The sequence below is a fragment of the Leucoraja erinacea genome, chromosome 2 (genome assembly GCF_028641065.1).
Source record: "Leucoraja erinacea ecotype New England chromosome 2, Leri_hhj_1, whole genome shotgun sequence".
Taxonomy (NCBI): domain Eukaryota; kingdom Metazoa; phylum Chordata; class Chondrichthyes; order Rajiformes; family Rajidae; genus Leucoraja; species Leucoraja erinaceus.
This window is the reverse complement of record NC_073378.1, coordinates 68,296,385-68,316,833: the sequence shown is the minus strand read 5'-3', so window position 1 is coordinate 68,316,833 and position 20,449 is coordinate 68,296,385. Positions and strand designations below refer to the sequence as shown.

General features: G+C 41.1%; 1 protein-coding gene and 1 non-coding gene across 2 annotated transcripts in view; both read left to right on the top strand.

The window, feature by feature from the left end:
• LOC129710976 (cadherin-12-like) overlaps nucleotides 1-20,449 on the top strand; it is an 882,389-nt gene that overhangs the window by 308,544 nt on the left and 553,396 nt on the right. The gene's annotated exons all lie outside the window — the stretch shown is intronic.
• On the top strand, nucleotides 2,946-3,052 carry LOC129716430 (U6 spliceosomal RNA). The gene has a single exon (XR_008726636.1). It is a non-coding gene; the product is annotated as a U6 spliceosomal RNA (small nuclear RNA).

Here is a 20,449-nt window from a genome sequence, read left to right as displayed (position 1 = left end):
ATGATCATCAGGACAAAATTTGGAATTCCAGATATACCCAACTGACACCCGACTATGTGTAATGACACAGTTTCTATTATACCTTAAAACGACTAATATTTAAGAGGAAGTAAATTAGCGCTATGGGCAGCCATAAACAGCCTAATGGCCGGGTATCAGCATTAACCATCGCTAGATGGCTCAGACAGGTTTGGGAGCTGCTGGGGTAGATACTGACATCTTAAGTTTCTATCCACATGGGCAACAGCAACACCGGCAGCTAGAGACAAGGAAGTGCCTACAGGCCATATCCTGGCTACAGCAGGATGGTCAAGAGAAAGACCTTCCAATTCTTTATAATAAGCCAATAACCAAACCTGCGGTATTGCAGAATCAAGTTTGAATTCTGCAATATATTTAGCCCTAGGGAGGATTATTTTGTTAAAATAAATTGTTATTGCCTGAATTGGATGCATGAATACAATAACATACTTCCTCCCTTGAATGACTTCGGCAGTGAGTGAAGCATGGTCTGTTCCACGGCTTGAAATCACAGAGCTTTAAAATCTTCACGTAGTCACTCACGTGACTCCGAAGTAAAATAGTAAGATTAAACGAGAACTTACCAGTTTGAAGTTTGATCTTTATTTTATGAGGAGTTACGATGAGGGATTACGTGCCCTCCGCTCCCACCCTCAATTATAAAGGTCAACTGGTATCTTAGTTCTCCTTGTCTTTACTATATTTACTTCAATTACTATTTTCTGTGATTCCACTCCGCTGCTTTGAAGAATGTCGCGCACGCGTGCTGGCGGGTTCTTCACGTAATCCCTCATCTTAACTCCTCATAAAATAAAGATCAAACTTCAAACTGGTAAGTTCTCGTTTAATCTTACTATTATGTTTTGAACTTACGTATTGTTTTTCTGCACAATCTTCTTTCATTCACAATTTCATGTGTAATTAATGTATAATGCATGTATAATTTGTGTCTGTGTTTTTGTCTGAGTATATAGTGATATGTGACGTTGCTTCAAGCAAGATTATTTATTGTACCTGTTCCTCACTGTACTCGTGCATATGACAATAAATTTGACTTGACTTAAACTATTTCACTGCTGTGGATTCTACAGAAACTAATTAGGTTAATGCCTATCAGATGTATGCAGAGTAGAAGATTATTACGACCATCAGCATTCTAGTCACCCCAGCACTCTCTTTCTGGAGCTTCAAGGTACAGCCTACTTTAATCTCCTGCACCTGATCAAGCATTCAGCAACATGAAGAACCCCCACCAGTGGTCATTACAAGGATCATTGACTTCCTGCAAGCCAGTTGCTTGTCGATTTCTTCTGGATGCTGCCATAATTCAGGCTTTGCTAGTTTTCTCCTAAAAGCATCCAAATGCAGTCGATCATCTACTTTGTGGTGGCAAGCTTGAACTTCTAACTAATATCTGGTTAAAGAAGCTTCTTTGGAACTTACTTTATTATATTCTCAGTTTTATTGATGTTTTTCTATTTCATCTCTGAGGAAAGAAAATGCATAATTTGCCTCTCACTGATTTTAAACTGAATGTTTCCTTGATTTGTCCTACAATTCTCTCTCAATGTAGGAATCATATTAGCAGACACTGTACTCTTTCTCATGGTTTCTATTATATTATCTGTAACAGTGCTTCTGCTATATTTTCTCAAAGTTTAAATGTACAAATGCAATGAATCTAGTTTATCAATGATCCTACTTTTTTCTGTGATATCAAATGTGTTTTTAAAATCTGTTTCAATCTCTTATTCCAACAACTCATCTGGTATGTTAGTCTCATTGGTAAATACTGAGAGGAAGTAATAACTTAATATTGCTGTCATTACGTTATCACGCCCATTATTAAATGATCCTATCCATATCCTGCTTTGTGTTTACATAATCAATATCCCTGTAGAATGCTTTACTATTTTTATATTCCTTTGTAACTTAATTTTGAATTTCTCTTTACATTGCTAATTGTTTATCTGACTTCCTTTCTAATCTTTTAATCTTGTCATTTTCCTTTTTGTGAACATCTTTCATGTCGAAGTACTTAGTGTAAGCCTTTTACTTTAGTGTCAGTTTTGGTTAATGGATCTATAATGCTTTATTGCTAGCTTTTTCCGACTTAATTCCCTTGCTTAGTTCTTATCCCTTTAAAAATCAGTCATACTATTCCTTGTCTTATTATCCATGATTCACCAGGCCTTGTTGAATTCTAAGCAGACAGGATAAAACACAGCTACTTTAAAAAAAAATTAATATGTTTTGCTGTGATTTCAATACCTTGCATCTTCCCAGTTTATACAGGGGGGGGGGGGGTGTTGGTTTGAAGTGAGGCACTGCAAATGGCTGTTGGTGGTGGTGGTTGGTTCGAAGTGAAGCAATGCAAATGGCTGGTGGTGGTGGTTGGTTCGAAGTGAAGCACTGCAAATGGCTGTTGATGGTGATGACAATTTTTTGCAAGCTTTAGAACCAATAGACATTGTTTTGTAAGCTTTAGAACCAATAGAGACACTTTTTGCAAGCTTTAGAACCAATAGTCATTTTTGCAAGCTTTAGAACCAATAGACACATTCTGCAAGCATTTTAGAACCACTAAGAGCACTTACATTTGAGTAGACATGTGTTCAAAGGCACACGTCATTAGTGAAACAGTCCCTCACCCTCTGCCTTCTGGTTGGGAACACAAGGCTGGAAGGTAAAGTGTGACATTTACAGTTTGCCCTTTCAGGATTGAATATAGAAAATATGTCAGGGTATAATGTCGAGGATGAAAGAAACTTGGAAATCTATCTGTAAATGTCAATTGATGAAGGGTTATCTAATAATTCCATATACGAGGGTGATTGGATTTTCTGAAAATATTGAGGAAGTTGCAGATTGGCAGGGGCTTGCACAACATTTTAACGTTGTTTGTCCTCTACAAAAAATATCCAATCATCACATTGGCAGCACATACACTAAAATTGGATTGATACAGAGAGGATCACCATGGCCCCTGTGCAAGGATGATATTTAAATTTCTGAAGCATTCCTTCTTTTTAGAGGCACACAGTGGTGCAGACAGCAGAGCTGCTGCCTCAGCAATGCCAGAGGCCTGGGTTAAATCCTGACCTTGGTTGCTGGCTGCGTGGATTGTACACAATCTCCCTGTGTCCATGTTTCTTCCGGGTGCTGCTTTTTCCTTCAACATTCCAAATATGTTCAGGTTTGTAGTTTAATTGGCCTCTATAGTGTGTCATGAGTGGAGGCAAAAAGGGGGATATCAGAGAACTAGAATGAATGGGTGATCAATGGTCAGCATGTACCTAGTGGGTCAGTTGGCCCGTCTCTATGCTGATAGCACCTTTTAATCAATCAATCAATGTTTAATGTAATTAATGTGTGTACCTGGGCAAAAGAGTGCAAAAAAACTAACCTCTTAAGTCCCAAAAGGTTCAGAGGAGCAGAACTAATTATGCAGAATTCACAATATCTGCAAAATTGCAATTCAGGCATATATCTGTGAATTTTTACCTCTTCCAGCTAAAGACAGAAACCAGCTTCTCATTCACGCTTTGATTTCACTACTGTTTTAGCTCATGACCGGTGCAAACTGGGTGGTGAATATTATGTGATTATACACAGGTGTTGAACATGTATCCACGTTTAAAGGATAGAACTGAAATATGGTCACTCCTGTGGTGCTATCCAGCAATTCTATTGGACAATAGTACACCGGGAGCATTGCAAAAATGCATATTGTTGTGGAAAGGAGAATTGCTTTATTTTGCTTGGGGCTCCTCAACAACCCACAGTTTTTCCATGTTTATCTATATTGGTTAGTTGAAGAAGGTCTGACAGAAATAGATTGACTCCAAAGCTGAAAGGCCTTCCTTTCAACTGAGAAGCATTTTTAAAATAAAGCATCAAGCACATTAATTCCAATGCTCAACCTTGTATTTCCAGGTAATTGAAAAAAAGGTAGGTTTATAAAAGAAACACCAGCCTTTGAATATCAGCAGGAATTTCGCAAAACATTTTTAAATCTCGTATTTGGCTGAAACATGCTGTCAGGTTGGTGAGCAGCTTCAATCATTATATTAGTTGCTGATTTTGCAGAAGGATACAGCTCAGTTCAGTTTAGTTTATTGTTCCAAAGGCACACGAGGTACAGTGAAAAGCTTTTGTTGCGTGCAAACCAGTCAGCAGAAAGACAATACATTATTACAATCGATCTATTTACAATGTATAGGTACATGATAAGGGAATAACATTTAGTGCAATGTAACGCCAGCAGAGTCCGATCAAGGATAGTCCGAGGGTCATCAAAGAGGTAGCTAGTAGTTCTGCCATAACTCGCTCTACCTAGTTATCCATTGTTATTTGATATGAAAGTCATGTTAGTGCTTGACTGGTAAGACCAGATCCCAATGCTCAGCAGTGCCTTCTTTTCATAGAGAGCAACAGCTTTATCAGCCACTATGTGCTATTGACATCATCAGCATTCTGGGACGATTTATTTCTGTGTACATTTTCAGGTGAATTATATAAAGCACATTTGGAAATTGCAATCATAGCAACAAAAGGACATGTATACATGTTGACAGGCTGTATGCTGAACAAAAATCTGTGTCAACAAGAAAAGTCAAAGATAATAATTATATCTGAGCTTATGATGATCGATTTTGGAAAGGTAATTGTATTGTTTCATAACGACCAGCAGTGAGCCTGGCTGCTAACAACACATATTTACAAATGAGCTGCATAGTGCTAACTCATAGCATTGTCCCTCTGAAGCAACAGTGCTGACATATGTGGTTAGTTTCAATGTACAGCTAGGTCTTTTTTTTCTGAGATCTGTCACTTAAATGCTTCCAATAATGTTTTGTAGACTTTCGCAGGGTCAACCGTGTGGGAGAGAATATGGTGATTTCTCTCACTGTGTGATGGGGAAAGATTCTTCTCCACAGATATTATTTAGTGCTTTGTGTCATCTTCAATTAGTGTATAAGATGTCCAGACCTACTGCAAATCATTTTAATGAGATTGGTGGCAGTGCACTATCACCAGTGCAAAGTGAAGATTGGAGATTGGACAACAGATCAAGACATAATATGAGGAATCCTTGTTTTTTCCATACTCTGTGCTCTTATGTATGGAATGCAATAATTGAAAGGATGTTGAAGCAGATTTAATAAAATTTTCAAAAATGAGATAGGGATAAACATTCTGGAAGGTGAAATACAATGGAGAAATGCAGAGCAGTTGGACTACATGGATAGCTTTGTCACAGTCAGTAAAACTAAAGTAGATCAGTTTGCCTTTTTACTGCTTAAAAGAACAAAGAGTTGCTGAAAGTACTGAATAGTTCAGGCAGCAACTGTAGAGGAGAATGGACAGTTGACGTTTTGGGTCAAGTACCTTCATCTGGACATAAAATAGAGGGAAGATAGCAGTTTAAAGAGCTGGGGCAAGAGCTGGCAATAGTAGGTGGATACAGGTGAGGAGTGATTTGGCAGATAACATTCAGGTAGGTGGGGGGAAGGGCAAAAATAGGGACAGAGGCCTGGAGATCGTGTAGAGAACAATGGGCAGCAGAGTTTGGAATTTAATAGGAAAGGAGGGCGAAGAAAGCAACATAAATAAGGAGAGGTGATGCAAATGGGAACAAGAGAGAGAGGGAAGGCATGAGTAGTATTGGGGGTGCGAAGTGATCCAGTGGGAGGGGTTTGTTGGTAATTGGCAGGTGGTGTATTTGTGGATGATGAGGGCTGGAGCATATTATTGAAAGAAAAAGGTATGTTAGAGGACCAGGATAGATAGATGGTGAGTGAATGGGACAGAGAGGATGTAAATTACCCAATATTGGAGCATTTAATGTTTATGCCATTAAGTTATAGACAACTGAGATGGAATATGAGATGCTGTCCAACAGTTTACCTGTTTCTTGTAGAAACTATTCAAGGCAGACAAGACTCTGTAACACAGAAACCTGGAGGGACAGGTTGAAGAAATGCTCATGAGCAAGCACCATTCTTCTGGATCAACCGCTCAGCTGCATGAAGGTTGACAGCTCTGACAATCACTACTGGGGCTGACACTAGGAATTCAACACCAATTACGTATTTACAACTTAACACAAGCATTCATCCAGGCGAGATTGATTTACTAAACCACACTGGAATCAAAACAAGGATAATTTATTAAGAACTGATTACCTGGGATTTAATTGTGCAGGTGCTGTTGTTCCATGTCATAAAATATGGAAATCGTATGAATTCCAGGATTATGCAGATTTGTTATAGTAGAGCATCAGAAACTAAAGAATACACACTGGCATTAATCTATGCCAAATGGTGAAAAAAACACAGTTGCCTACATTTTAGATATGCTAGATAGATAGATATGCCATTTATTGTCACTATACATGTACAATGAAATTGAAAGCTGCTCGTACTCAGTGCATACATATAATTTAGTACAAAAAACAAACAGAAAAACAAAAACAAAAACAGAAGGGAGGGGGGGGGGGGGGGGGGGGGGGGGGGGGGGGGGGGGGTGCACAATTCTGCGGCGCTATATACATATATACAGATGGAAGTCCGGGTGTTGGGCTGTGACGTCAGTGCATGTGTGAATTTGAATTAAGAGTCGTTATAATTTTCGGAAAGCAACTATTTCTGAGTATTTGTCCTGGATTTGATGCACGTATAGCGCCTTCCAGAGGGCAGCAGGTTGAACAGTCCAAACGCAGGACTGTTCTTAACACTGGATCACTTCCCACTCCCAATACTACTCATGCCTTCCCTCTGTCTCTTGTTCCCATCTGCATCACCTCTCCTTATCAGCTCTTAATAAAATACCATTCATTTATTTAAGAGTGCATGCCAATTATGAATAAGAAACATTGCTTAGTAATTTTACAATCATGAGAGTGCCAGAAATGGGTGGGGGGTGGGATTGATCTTCCATTTCTTGAAAATGACTACCATTCAAGAAGATCTTTGATGCTAACTTCATCTTTCCATACTATCCTCACATCCCTTGATTCCCACAGAGGCCAATAATCTAAGAAGTTCCATCTCAAGTGTACAGAACAACTGAGTATCTGTGGCCCAACAAGGAGAGGATACATGTAGATCCATAACTTCTCAGCTCTAGCTGTGGTGCAGTGACTCGTAGTTATTGATTTCCCGACATTCACCCTGTTAAGCACATCATAAAATGTTACATGGTACATGGAATCATATCTTGAGTTTAAATTTTGGACAATGCAGTATCAAATTCCTTTCACCCATGGAATATTCACCCATGCCAAGAATCAGTGAAGTGAATCTCAATGACACTCTCCATAATATATTGGCTTATTTCTTGAATGATTTCTTCAGTCAGAAGGACAAAGGACATTTTTGTGTGTAGTGAAATTTGAGTTGTCATTGCAGCACAAAAATAAAATAAAAACAACATTATAGAATTTAACATTAAACATAAAAAACATCCCCCCACAGCGGGATCAACGTTTCCCACTGTGAGGGAAGGCACCAAAGTTCAGTCCACTTCCTCGATGTTCACCCGTGCTCGGGGCCTATTGAGGCCTCCGCAGTCGCCGCTGCGGCGGCCCAATGTTTCAGGCCACTCGCCGGGATGATGGAACTCCGGCGTCGGAATAGAAGAACACTGTCAGCGGTTTGGAGTTCCAAAACGGCCGCTTCCTCCCGGAGACCATGCGCGGCTCCTGAAGTCTACGAGCCACGTTGGGTGAAGCTCCAACACTGGTGACCACAGCAAAAGATCTCAGGCTCTGTGGTGTTTAAAGTCAGCGCCACTGCAGCTGAAACCTCCGCAGACCAGAGCGCCATGATGTTGAAGTCGGCAGGCCCAACACTCCGGGGCTCTAACATGGTGACCCGGGTAAGGCAAGTCAAGTCAAGTCATGTTTATTTGTCACATACACATACAAGATGTGCAGTGAAATGAAAGTGGCAATGCTCGCGGACTTTTGTGCAAAAAGACAAACAACCAAACAACCAAACAACCTATAAACACAATCATAACACACATATACCTTTACATAATAAATAATGGAAGGAAAAACGTTCAGTAGAATTAGTCCCTGGTGCGATAGGCGTTTACAGTCTGAAAGGCCTCTGTGAAGAAACTCCTCAACCTCTCTGTTCCCACCACATGGAGGCGTTTGTCTGACCGTAGCAGCTGGATCAGTCAGTTGCAGGGGTGGAAGGGGTCTCTCATGATATTGTTGGCTCTGGAGTTGCACCTCCTGATGTATAGTTCCTGCAGGGGGGCAAGTGAAGTTCCCAAAGTGCGTTTGGCCGAACGCACTACTCTCTGCAGAGCCTTCTTGTCCTTGGCAGAGCAATTCCCAAACCAGATGGTAATGTTCCCGGACAAGATGCTTTCCACCGCCGCTGCGTAGAAGCACTGGAGAATCCTCGGAGACACTCTGAATTTCCTCAATTGTCTGAGGTGGTAAAGGCGCTGCCTTGCCTTACTCACGAGTATTGAAGCGAGTGATGCCCATGTCATATCCTCAGAGATGTGGACTCCCAGATATGTAAAACAGTTCACCCTATCCACAGGATCCCCATTTATCCTCAATGGAGTGTACGTCCTCGGATGAAGTGCCTTCCTAAAGTCCATGATCAGCTCCTTCGTTTTTTTGATGTTCAAGAGGAGGCTGTTATCCTGGCACCAGAGTGCTAGATCAGCCACCTCCTCCCGGTAGGCCTTCTCGTCGTTGTCTGAGATCAGGCCCACCAACACAGTGTCATCAGCAAACTTAATTATTGAGTTGGAGCTGAACCTAGCCACACAGTCATGTGTGTACAGGGAGTACAATAGAGGGCTGAGGACGCAACCCTGGGGCGATCCTGTGCTCAGGGTGAGGGACTTTGATGTATTCCCTCCCACCTTTACTACCTAGGGCCTGGCGGTGAGAAAGTCCAGGACCCAGGCACACAGGGAGGTGTTGAGCCCCAATTCCATTAGCTTCCCGGCCAGTCTGGTGGGGACTATCGTGTTGAAGGCTGAGCTGTAGTCTATGAACAGCATCCTCACGTAGCCCCCCTTCTGGCTGTCCAGATGAGAGAGAGTGGTGTGCAGAACCTGGGAGACCGCATCATCCGTGGATCTGTTCGGACGGTATGCAAACTGCAATGGGTCCATGTTCCGAGGGCGCAGATGTGTTTCTTCACCAGCCTCTCAAAGCATTTCATGACTACCGAGGTAAGGGCCACCAGACGGTAGTCATTCAGACAGGCTGGGGAGGCATTTTTTGGTACCGGTACAATGATGGATTTTGTTAAGCTGGCAGGGTCCATGGACTTGTCCAGGGTGAGGTTGAATAATGTAGTGAGCACTGGAGCTAGCTGCGTAGCACAGGACTTGAGTACTTGACCTGAGATACCATTGGGGCCTGCAGCTGTTCTCATGTTCACCCATGTCAGAGCCCTCCTCATCGCCCCAATCCATGTCAGGCATCGCCCCGCTCCGTGATGGTACCACAGTGCTGAAGCTGCAGCTCAAAGCTCTGGCCGGTCTCCAACAGGAAGGACCGCACCAATCCGAATAGTAGGCCGCTAGGAGGGGGCGAAGATGCGGCTCGGAGGAAGGATGCAGAAGGTGGTGAATCTATGTAATTCATTGCCACAGATTGCTGTGGAGGCCAAGTCAATGGATATTTTGATGGCAGAGAATGATTGATTCTTGATTAGTACGGGTGTCAGGGGCTATGGGGAGAAGGGAAGGGATCAGCCTTGATTGAATGGTGCAGTAAACATGATGGGCCAATAGTCTAATTCTGTTATAATAATAATAATAATAATAATAATAATAATAATAATAATAATAATAATAATAATAATAATAATTGTGATTTTATTTGCTGGCGCCTTTCTGGACACCCAAGGACACCTTACAGGACATAAAATCACAATACATTTATCAATATTAAAATCAAGTTGATTAAAAACAAAAAACAAAAAAAACAAAAAATACACAAAACATTTTAAGTCATTAAAATCAGGGTGAACATGGTGGAAGTTATGTTGGGTATGCTAATCTAAACAGGTATGTTTAGAGTTGTGATTTGAATTGATCGAGAGTGTCCAGGTGACGGATGGGAGGCGAGAGAGTGTTCCAGAGATGTGGGGCAGAGCAGCTGAAGGCTCTGGCACCCATGGTGCTGAGTCTAAATGTGGGGAAAGTTAAAATTGCAGCTGAGGAGGAACAAAGTGACCAGGAAGGAGTGTATGGTAGTAGCAGGTCAGAGAGGTATTGGGGAGCAAGGTGGTGTAGGGCTTTGAAGGTCAGCAGTAAAATCTTGTAATTAATCCGGTGGTGCACAGGGAGCCAGTGGAGCTGAGTGGGGATGGATGTGATGTGGTCCGATGATCTGGTGCGGGTGATGATCCGGGCTGCAGAGCTCTGAATGCATTGGAGGCGATGAAGAAGTTTATTGGAGGTGCAAGTGAGGAGGGCGTTGCAGTAATCGATGCGGGATGTAACCAGAGCGTGGATGAGGACTTTTGTATTGTCTTTGGAGAGGGAGGGGCGGAGTCTGGAGATGTTACGGAGATGAAAGCATGCAGAGCGTGTGATATTGCTGATGTGGGGGACAAAGGAAAGTGTACTGTCCAGAATGACACCGAGACTTTTGACATGGGAGAAGGTGGGTATTGGTGAACCATCAACTGAAATGGTGAACGGGTGGGTTTTAGAGAGTGTGGACTTTGAGCCAATTAGCATGATTTCTGTTTTATTTCCATTGAGTTTTAGAAGGTTGAGTGACATCCAGTTGCTGATAGCTTGAAGACAGGTGGTGAGGGCAGTTGGGGGAAGGGAGGTGTTTGGTTTTGTGGAGAGGTAAAGTTGTGTATCGGAGAATATTGCTAAGAGGTTGAATATACATGATAAAAAGCAGTGGCCCCAGCACCGATCCCTGAGGAACACCATGGGTGACTGTGGCAGTTGTGGATGTGACTTTTTTTCCCTGGATGAACTGTTTTCTGTCGTGTAGATAGGACCTGAACCAAAGCAATGCATTGTTGTTGATGCTGGTGGCAGATAGACCTCTGAACTGCACATAGAATACTTGATGTGGTCAGACCAAGGGTCTTTTTTAAATTGCAGTACATATAACTTCTTTATTCTTAGATGTCAATAAATTTGGAAAACTCTAATTGTTCGTTGTATGCATTTGTTAACATTCGTTGACGTGAATAGTATGGAGTTTCAGAAGCCTGGTTCAAAATGCACACATTATTGCATTACACATTTAGAAATATGACAGATGACAAATTTCTATTCCACACAATTTTGTCAAACACGCAATTTACTTTTAATAATTCTGTGCTGTGCCTGCTCAGTTCTGATGTTCTAAGTACCTCTTACCATGCTTTCAGGAATTATGATTCGACTATTCTATGCCCAGAGGGATTTTTGAAATTCCTGATTTCTTAGCCCATCACTTTAAATTACCTGCATTTTATTAGTGTAGTGTCAAAGGAGTAAAAACATCCAAGCTCACATCTATTAGTTTATGCATCATTGAGTCCAAAAGTAGGAACCGTTTGGAGCATTTAATCTGCACAGCTGCAATTTAGTTGGTTGTCAGGCAGTCAAAAAAATTGATTTGGTGTTGCATCTAATGACCCAAATGTCAACAGTTTAAGAATAAATAAACAGATTAAACCCAGGGGAAGTAAGAAATTTGTCACCGGATTTCACAGTTGAAGGTTAAAAGCAGGCATTCAACCTAACTGACAGAAACTAGTAATGGAGTTAAAATAGCTCTGGTGAAGTTAGCTCATCCCATTTCATATCCGGCCTCCACATTTTATGTGACTTAGTTTCTCACTTAATTCATCCAGAAGCAATAATACTCAATCCAGTTGAGATCTTATGATACACAAAATGGTCTGATCAAACAACAAGGGATAACCAGACAGGGCATATGTTAGGTACCCACCATCTTATATGAACAAGTCATTTTCTGGAATGCAAAGTAGGTTTGCTCCTCATCGTTCTTTGGAAATAATGTAAAATGTAAAAAATGACATTCACTTATTTGATACCTTCTGCAGCATCAAAGTATCCCAGTGCTTAATAGTCACCACAGCAGTTTTGAAGTGTAGCCCATGTTATAATGCTGGCATACAAATGGCACGCAATAAGTTTCCACAAAGAGCAATATGACAAGGAGCAGATAGAGGCCTTTTTAAATGATATTAGTGAGACTCTATAGAGCTTTTGGGGACAGACTGTATCAAATTGCCTCGCTGCATTCCTCTACGCAAAAGAGTAACTCAGGCTCCTTAAAGATCAACAAGATTGAAGACACACAAGGTAGATGAGGTGGTAAATGAATATTTTAAATCTGCAATTACTGTGTAGAGATGCATGGATGCGAGATAACCTGGGGAAGTTAATAATTAGTCTTGAGGAGAGTGCACATTATAGAACATAGAACAAAGAATGGTACAGGAACAGTCCATTGAGTCATGATGTCCGTGTCAAACATGCCAAATTAAACTAATCCATTCTGCCTGAATATAATCCATATCCTTCCATTCACTGCCTATACAGGTGCCTACCTAAAAGCTTCACAAATCCCACTATTGTGTATGCTTACACCAGCAACCCTGACAGAATGTTCTAGGCACTCTCTATGTGTAAAATCTTGCCCCACTCATTTCATTTAAAATGTCGCTCTCTCATCTTATTCTTTGACATTTCCACCCTGGAAGAATGATGTAAGGCTCATACCGTACCCCTGATAATCCCTAAACAGGATTCCCATCTAAATATCAGGTCTTCAAACACATTTATCTTGTCAATAAATCATCAGGACCTGATCAAATATATCCTAGGGTTTGCAAATCCACTGGCAGAGATATTGGTATCATCCTTTGCCGCAACTGAGGTACTGAAAGAGGGTGGCTAATAGTGTGCCGCTACTTAAGGCCGTCAGTGGATATGTTTAAGGCAGAGATAGATATATCCTTGATTAGTACAGGTGTCAGAGATTATGCGGAGAAGGCAGGAGGATGCGGTTAGGAGGGAGAGATAGATCAGTCATGATTGAATGGCGGAGTAGAATTGATGGGCCGAATGGCCTAATTCTACTATCACATGACCATATGACCTTATGAAAGGCTGCAAGGAAAAGCTAGTGAGCCTTACATCTGTGTTGAGTCATTTATTAGAGGGGATTCTGAGTGATTGGATCTACCAACATTTTGAAAGGACTGATTTGGCATAGTCAACATGGGTTTTGGCATGGGAATCATATCTCACCAATTTAAGATTTTTAAAGAGATGTCCACAAAGATTGATGAGGACAGTGTGGTCAACATTATCTACATTCCTTAGCAAGGTTTTTGAAAAGGTACCACATAGAAAGCTCATCTAGAAATTTGAGTTTAGTTTGTTATCGCATGTACCGAAGTACAGTGAAAAGCTTTAGTTGCGTGCTAACCAGTCATCAGAAAGACTACACATGATTACAATCCAGCCATCCACAGTGAACAGATACATGAAAACGGGAATAACATTTAATGCAAGATAAAGTCCAGTAAAGTCCGATCAAAGATAGTCCAAGGGTCTCCAATGAGGTAGATAGTAACTCAGTACTGCTCTCTAGTAGTTGGTAGGCTGGTTCAGTTGCTTGATAACAGCTGGGAAAAGACTATCCCTGAATCTGGACAACCTGCACAACTGATAAGGTTAGATCACTTGGGAATTGGGGCGAGCCATCCAATTAGATACAAAATTGGCTTGAAGGTATATAACCAAAGCTGGTGGTAGAGGGTTGTTTCTCAGAATGACGTCCTGTAACTAATGGTGTACCAAAGGGATTGGTGCTGGGTCCACTGACTATTCATTATATTGACAATTTGGATGTTCATATAGGTTGCACGATCAATGTGTTGTGGATGACACTTAAGTTTGGGGTATCTGGACAGTGAAGAAGATTATCCACAATTGCAATTGAATCTTGATCAACTAGGACTATGGACTGAGGAATGGCAGATAGTGTTCAATTCAGATAAATGAAAAATGTTGCATATAGGTAGAACAAACATTCCCACATTCTGGGAACTAGTCGTGGCCTCAGTATGGTCGCAGCACATTTTTCACCATGTTGAAAAATGTTCTGCGACCACAAATTGATCACCATGGAGAACATCGATACTTTTGTAGTCGTAGGTGCAGTGGTAGTGGGGTCACCATGTCGTTGTAGGTAGTTGAGGTAGCAGTAGGTAATTTTAGTTAATCTCCTTTGCTGACCAGGCATTTGCATTGGCTCATTGGGGAAATAAATGTAAGCACAAGATTTCAGAACCAAGACGACTGGTAATGTTAAATGCGCGCTACATTTTACAGCTGTGTATCTCTGGCTTATTAAAAGTTGTCTGGCTTCTTAAATGTGTCTCCCCCCCTTCTCCCCTCCCCTTCTCCCCCCCCCTTCTCCCCCCCCCCCCCCCCCCCTCTGGGCCCCGGCGGGGGGGTGGGGGGGTTTAAAGGACTTACCGTACACTGTGCTAGCTGTCTTTAACCTTCCCTGTCATCGCGGTGTGTGTCTGTATCACCTTGGCTTTGCACCATGTGAATTTCAGACAGCGCTCCCCCGTTTTCCCTGACCCGCCTTTGCGGGGTGTGTGTGTGTGTGTGTGTGTGTGTGTGTGTGTGTGTGTGTGTGTGTGTGTGTGTGTGTGTGTGTGTGTGTGTGTGTGTGTGTGTGTGTGTGTGTGTGTGTGTGTGTGTGTGTGTGTGTGTGTGTGTGTGTGTGTGTGTGTGTGTGTGTGTGTGTGTGTGTGTGTGTGTGTGTGTTTCGTTCCGCTCTGACGGTCGCCGTTCCAGTTTGCAGTTTTTCAGGCGAGTGCTGCGAGCTTGAAGGTCACAGGCACTCCGCTGAAAAGTCGCCTAAGTGGGACAGGCCCTTAAATAGTAGAGTTATGGGGAGTGTTGTCGAACAGTGAGACCTAGGGTTACACGTACATAGCTCCATGAAAGTGATGACATAGGTGGATGGGATGTTTAAGAAATAATTTGGGCTGAACGACTTCATTGTTCAATGTATTGAGTGCAGGACATCATGATACAGCTGTACAATACGTTGATAAGGTCACATTTGGAGTACTGTGTACCATTCTGATTACATTAATATGAGAAGGATATTAAGTTGGTAGGAGCACTAAGAAGATTCACTATTGGTTTGGAGAGTTAGAATTATAAGGAGAGGGTGGATAGGCCTGTCTCTTTTCCTGGGTTCTCAGTTGCCAAGGGGTGACCTTGTACAGAATTATAAAATCTTAAGGGGCATAAATAAGGTGAACAGGCACAACCTTTTTTTACCTACAGTCTAAAACTATAGATATAGGCTTAATGCAAGAGTGGAGCAATTTGAAAGGGTCTTGAGGTCCCCGTTTTTCTCAGAGTGTGGTGGATGCTTGGAAAAAGCTGCTAGAGGAAGTCAAACAATGGGTACCATTACAACATTTCAAAGACACTTAGACAGGTACAATTACAGGAAAGGTCTTTAGCGATATGGCTGCCTGGAAGCAAGTGAGGCCAGCTCGCTTAGTCATCCTGGTCAGCATGGATGAGTTGGACTGTATATCTGTGTGTGCTTTACAGCTCTGTGATTCCATGATGCTTTTCTAATATAAAAGCTTGCACCCCCTGTGATCAATCCCTCCCCCATCCTCAGGACTCAAGATCTGCAAGTCACATTATTCACTAAACCACAAATGACACACAAATCTGGAGTAACTCAGTGAGATTCACTAAACCATTACTGGAATGATGAAAGTTTCTTAGTCCATGCAACATTTTGTCAACTGGTTGCCCAAGGGTTTGATGTCAATTTTTTTCTAAGCATTGAGCAATTAAGAAACAAATTGCCAGATTGTTTTGTGTATTTTAATATTATTTCCTTTCAAATATTTATCAGTAGAGATCATCTTGAGAATAAATGTGATTGTGTTACTGAATTAGACAACATGAACAATTAGCAGTTGAGATAATATTTAGCTCAGGGCACCACCATGATCCTTTAGCTTTTGATTTATCTCTATGTTTATTTCATCTTGGTGGACTGGATCTCAGTCATTCAATTAAGTCACTCCTGTGGTCTATGGTTCCCACCACTTAAATTATAATTTTTACCCTCAAGAAACAAAATAACATGATCTATATGTGAACATTTGAATTTGCATTGTCCGTTGTGTTACCATTTTACATGCTGCCTGTTAGCTCAGTTGGTGATATGGCCTTTTGACGGTGACCATTATTCTGACCTCATTAGTGTAACTTCACATTTTAACATCATACAATCCTAAATAATTATCACTGACTGAATAAAGTAATAGGATGGAGTGGAATTATTTTGTGTATTATTCTAAGACCATCAGCAGAATGAATATTAAATACCATGAGATTCCTTGACTGCCATCACTCAAATTGCACCCGGGACACACAGCGAGTGTTCTTTATTATGAGAAATTTAACTGAATATTTTGCATCTCTATTTAGATTTCTAGCACTATCTTTGTTTACCCGTTGACAAACATTCATAATTCCAGCCCAGTGAGGCTGGAATTCCAGTTCACTGAATACTGATGCTTGGGGAATACTAACCAGGTCAGAAGTGTACATTTGAATGGTGCCAATCTACAGAGGCTCTGAAGAACCTTGTGGTGGGTGCTCTGAACTTCTCTCCATTTTGTGTTACTCCAACCAGTTACTTTTTTACTTTTTATTCTTCCTTTTTACTTTTTACTCTTCCTTTTTAACTCATCCATATTTCTTTTCATTGGTCTCTCGCTGTTCTGTATTATCTTGTGGTATATCAGGAAATCAAGCAGAGAACTATGATCGCCGCATGCTTACTGAGATTGCGTGATACAGAATGTATGATATAATGTGAGGAGAGGTTTCAAAGATATACTATTATTTAGCAAAAACAACCAAATGTCCAATTATAATTGCAGTTTGGCACCAATCATACAAAAATAAATTACATAACCTTTTAATTCTGGCTTGCTGATATCTCTGCATTCAATGTGGTTGTAAGTGCTCAATTGTATTCCTACCTTTCAAGAATAGCTTCTTCCCAACAACCATCAGGCTATTGAACACAGCAAACACCAATTAAACTTCAAACCAGGAACTGCCTTGATTGCACCAGGGTCTTTGGGTTTTTGTTTTGTTTTGCATTATATTGAACTTTATCTTAAGTATTGACCGTTTTTTTTTGTTTGTTTTGAAGTCCATGTATTGAGTATTGTGTTTACGAACCAGTTGTGCTGCTCTAAGTAAGAATCTGATTGTTCTGTTTGGTACATATGACAATGAAACACTTTTGACTCTTGAACTATCTGCCTCTCCTTTTCTTAAATCTCATGTAAAATCTATTGCTTTGTCCAAACTTTGCATTACTTGCCTAAATCACTCCTTGTTTAACTTGGTTTGCTTGGGAACAATAATGTGATAGGTCCTAAGGCCTGTCACTACTTTTAATGCACTAGTACTATAAACTCAACTTAACTTGAACAGTTTAAAAAATTGAATAGTGAGATTTTTGTGAATCATATTCCTTGATTTATTTGCTTGACCAAGAAAGATTTTTGTGATTTGATTTTTTTTGCATAAAAATGTAATTCTTGGTGGACTACCTAAGCAGAACAATGACATTTTAACTTACAGTAGCATAACAAGTTTGTAAGCACAATACACATTAAATGACATTGTAAACAAACAACAAAAGGTTAAAGGTTATAATAAATGTGTACAGCAACATGGTTAGACCATCCTTTGATTCCTGCAGAGGGTTTCAGTTAACATGTTTCAAAAGAATAGAAAGATTTACTGAAATTACACCATAAATGAGGAGATATAGTCATCACAAATGAGTGAACAAGCTGTGGCTCATTTCTCGAGAAATAAGAAGTCAGACTGGTGACCTGAAAGAGGTTTTTAAATTCTGAACAGATTTGCAGATGACTTTGTCGATGCGCACGAAGGTATGGGCAGCCAAGATTGGATGAGCTGGTTTATGAGGCGTTGAAGGTGTGAGGAGAACGATGGAATAGTCAAGCCTGCAGGCAATAAAGGCATGAATATATCATGTAAATTAGAGAAGCGTGTCCACACAATGTATCTCCTGTCACTTGTGCCTTAGCAATGCTCTCCTTACATGGCACTTGGGGGTGAAAGATACTTCCAGAGGGAAGGAATTTGATATAAAGTCTCATCTCACTGCGCTAGTGAATCAGTGAAGAAACTGGCCTTTTCAACAGTGGTGCACTTGAATCTATTTTTATAGTTTAGGTTTTTTTTAAGTGGAAGGCAGAAAACTTACAAACAATAGTACTTCTATATCCCTACCTGACATGGAGATCCCCAAAATGTATAGACATTTAATAGACATACTAATGGACCCCAGGAATTAAATAGAGAGTCAAGTTGAGCGATGCAAACATCATGCTGTTAAGGGCCTGTCCCACTTGGGTGACATTTTAGACGACAGCCGGGTGATGCGCGGGTGATGCGCGGTGTCTCCCTGCCGCCCCAAGATTTTGGAATGCTCAAAATCCTCACGCGATATCTGCGTATCTTATCATGTCGTGCGACCTTTTGCACGATGATGTACGGGTGACGTGTGGTGACGCATGGTGATGCACGATCATTGCCTATGCTAATTTATCATGTGTCATCATGCATCACCATGCGTCACTATGCAACAATGATGTATCATGATTTATAAGGAAGTTGGGTAATAAAATTATGTCATGTGCCCCTGATGACGCAACCTGTCGTATCTTGCCGCATCGTGTCACGGGTGGACGTACATTGACGCCACTTGTGACATCACAGGCACTGTTCTATGCTGTCGTATACTGTCTCATGCCATCCTATGGCGATGCTTGGTGATGCGTGTCCTGTCCTATGGTGATGCGGTGTGTCGTACCTTGACGCGGCTGTGTCGTATCTTGTCATACTACTTGACGGTTTTTAGGCGACATCGGGCGTCAGTCACTAACGCCCGTCGTCGCTCATAAAATCGCAAAGTGGGACAGGCCCTTTAGATGGCCTGGCACAGAAGAGTGTAAGCAAATTGAATTTAGCCTGGCTTTTCATTTCATAGCAGACAGCCGTGGTAGGGATCAATCTTGTCTTATCACCAATATATGCAGCCTGTGACCTTTGTTTGCAAAAGCTATTTGACAGGCATTACTATTTGACTTTTAGATGTGTTCCTATTTAAATATTCTTTCATCCAATCAAATTTCAAAGGTATAATCTCAGATATATTGTACTAAATGGATAGATTAACAAAATAAGATAATATGGATAGCACAGACTATCTGTGAAAGTTCCGCAATAAAACACTGACAGCTATTTATATAGGGTATGTTCATAAGTTCTAGGACCAGAATTAGGCCATTCGGCCCATCAAATCTACTCCACCATTCAATCATGGCTGATCTATCGTTCCCTCTCAACCCCATTCTCCTGCCTTCTCCCCATAAACTCGGACAACCTCACTAATCGAGGTTAATTGACTTCAAGAATCACAGCTAGAATGCCAACAATTGTATTTGTTCGGCAAGTAGACAGCTTATCATTGCAGTTTGTTTAGGAAGAAACTGCAGATGCTGGTTTAAGCCGAAGATAGACACAAAAAGCTGGAGTAACTCAGCAGGTCAGACAGAAGGGTCTTGACCTGAAACATCACACTTTCCTTTTCACCAGAGACGTTGTCTGACCTACTGAGTTTCTCCTGCCTTTTGTATCTATTATCATTGCAATTGTCGGCCCTTTTATTTCATTGCTGAGTAAGTATATTTGTATTACCTAAATAACCTTTTTGTAAAGAGTTTATTTTCTTTTTCAGTTAAATTCAAAGTAATGTACTTTCATGGGGAAATTGAGGCAAGGAATCGTACAATATGTGGGAGAGCTATAGAGAAGCAATGAAGCTATTTGGAGTGTAAGTTCACAGATCAAAACTGAAAACAACACTATTTACACCTGATGGGTTCCTCGCCTCATCCCACACCATTTTTACGTGGTACATTATCAGGGGTGGGATGTATCATTGAATGTGCAGATGAATACAATGGCCTGATTTAGTTTAGTTTAGAGATACAGTGTGGAAACGGGCCCTTTGGCCTACCGATTCCATGCAGATCAGCAGTCCTTGCACATAAACACTAGCACACACATACTAGGAACAATTTACAATTATACCATGTCAACTAACCTACAAACTTGTACATCTTCAGAATGTGGGAGGAAACTGGAGATCCTGGAGAAAACCCACGCAGGTTAAGTTGAGAATGTACCAACGCCGTACAGCAGCACCCGTATGCATGATCAATCCTGGCCTGTAAGGCAACAACTCCACCAATGTGCCACCATGCTGCCCATTTGT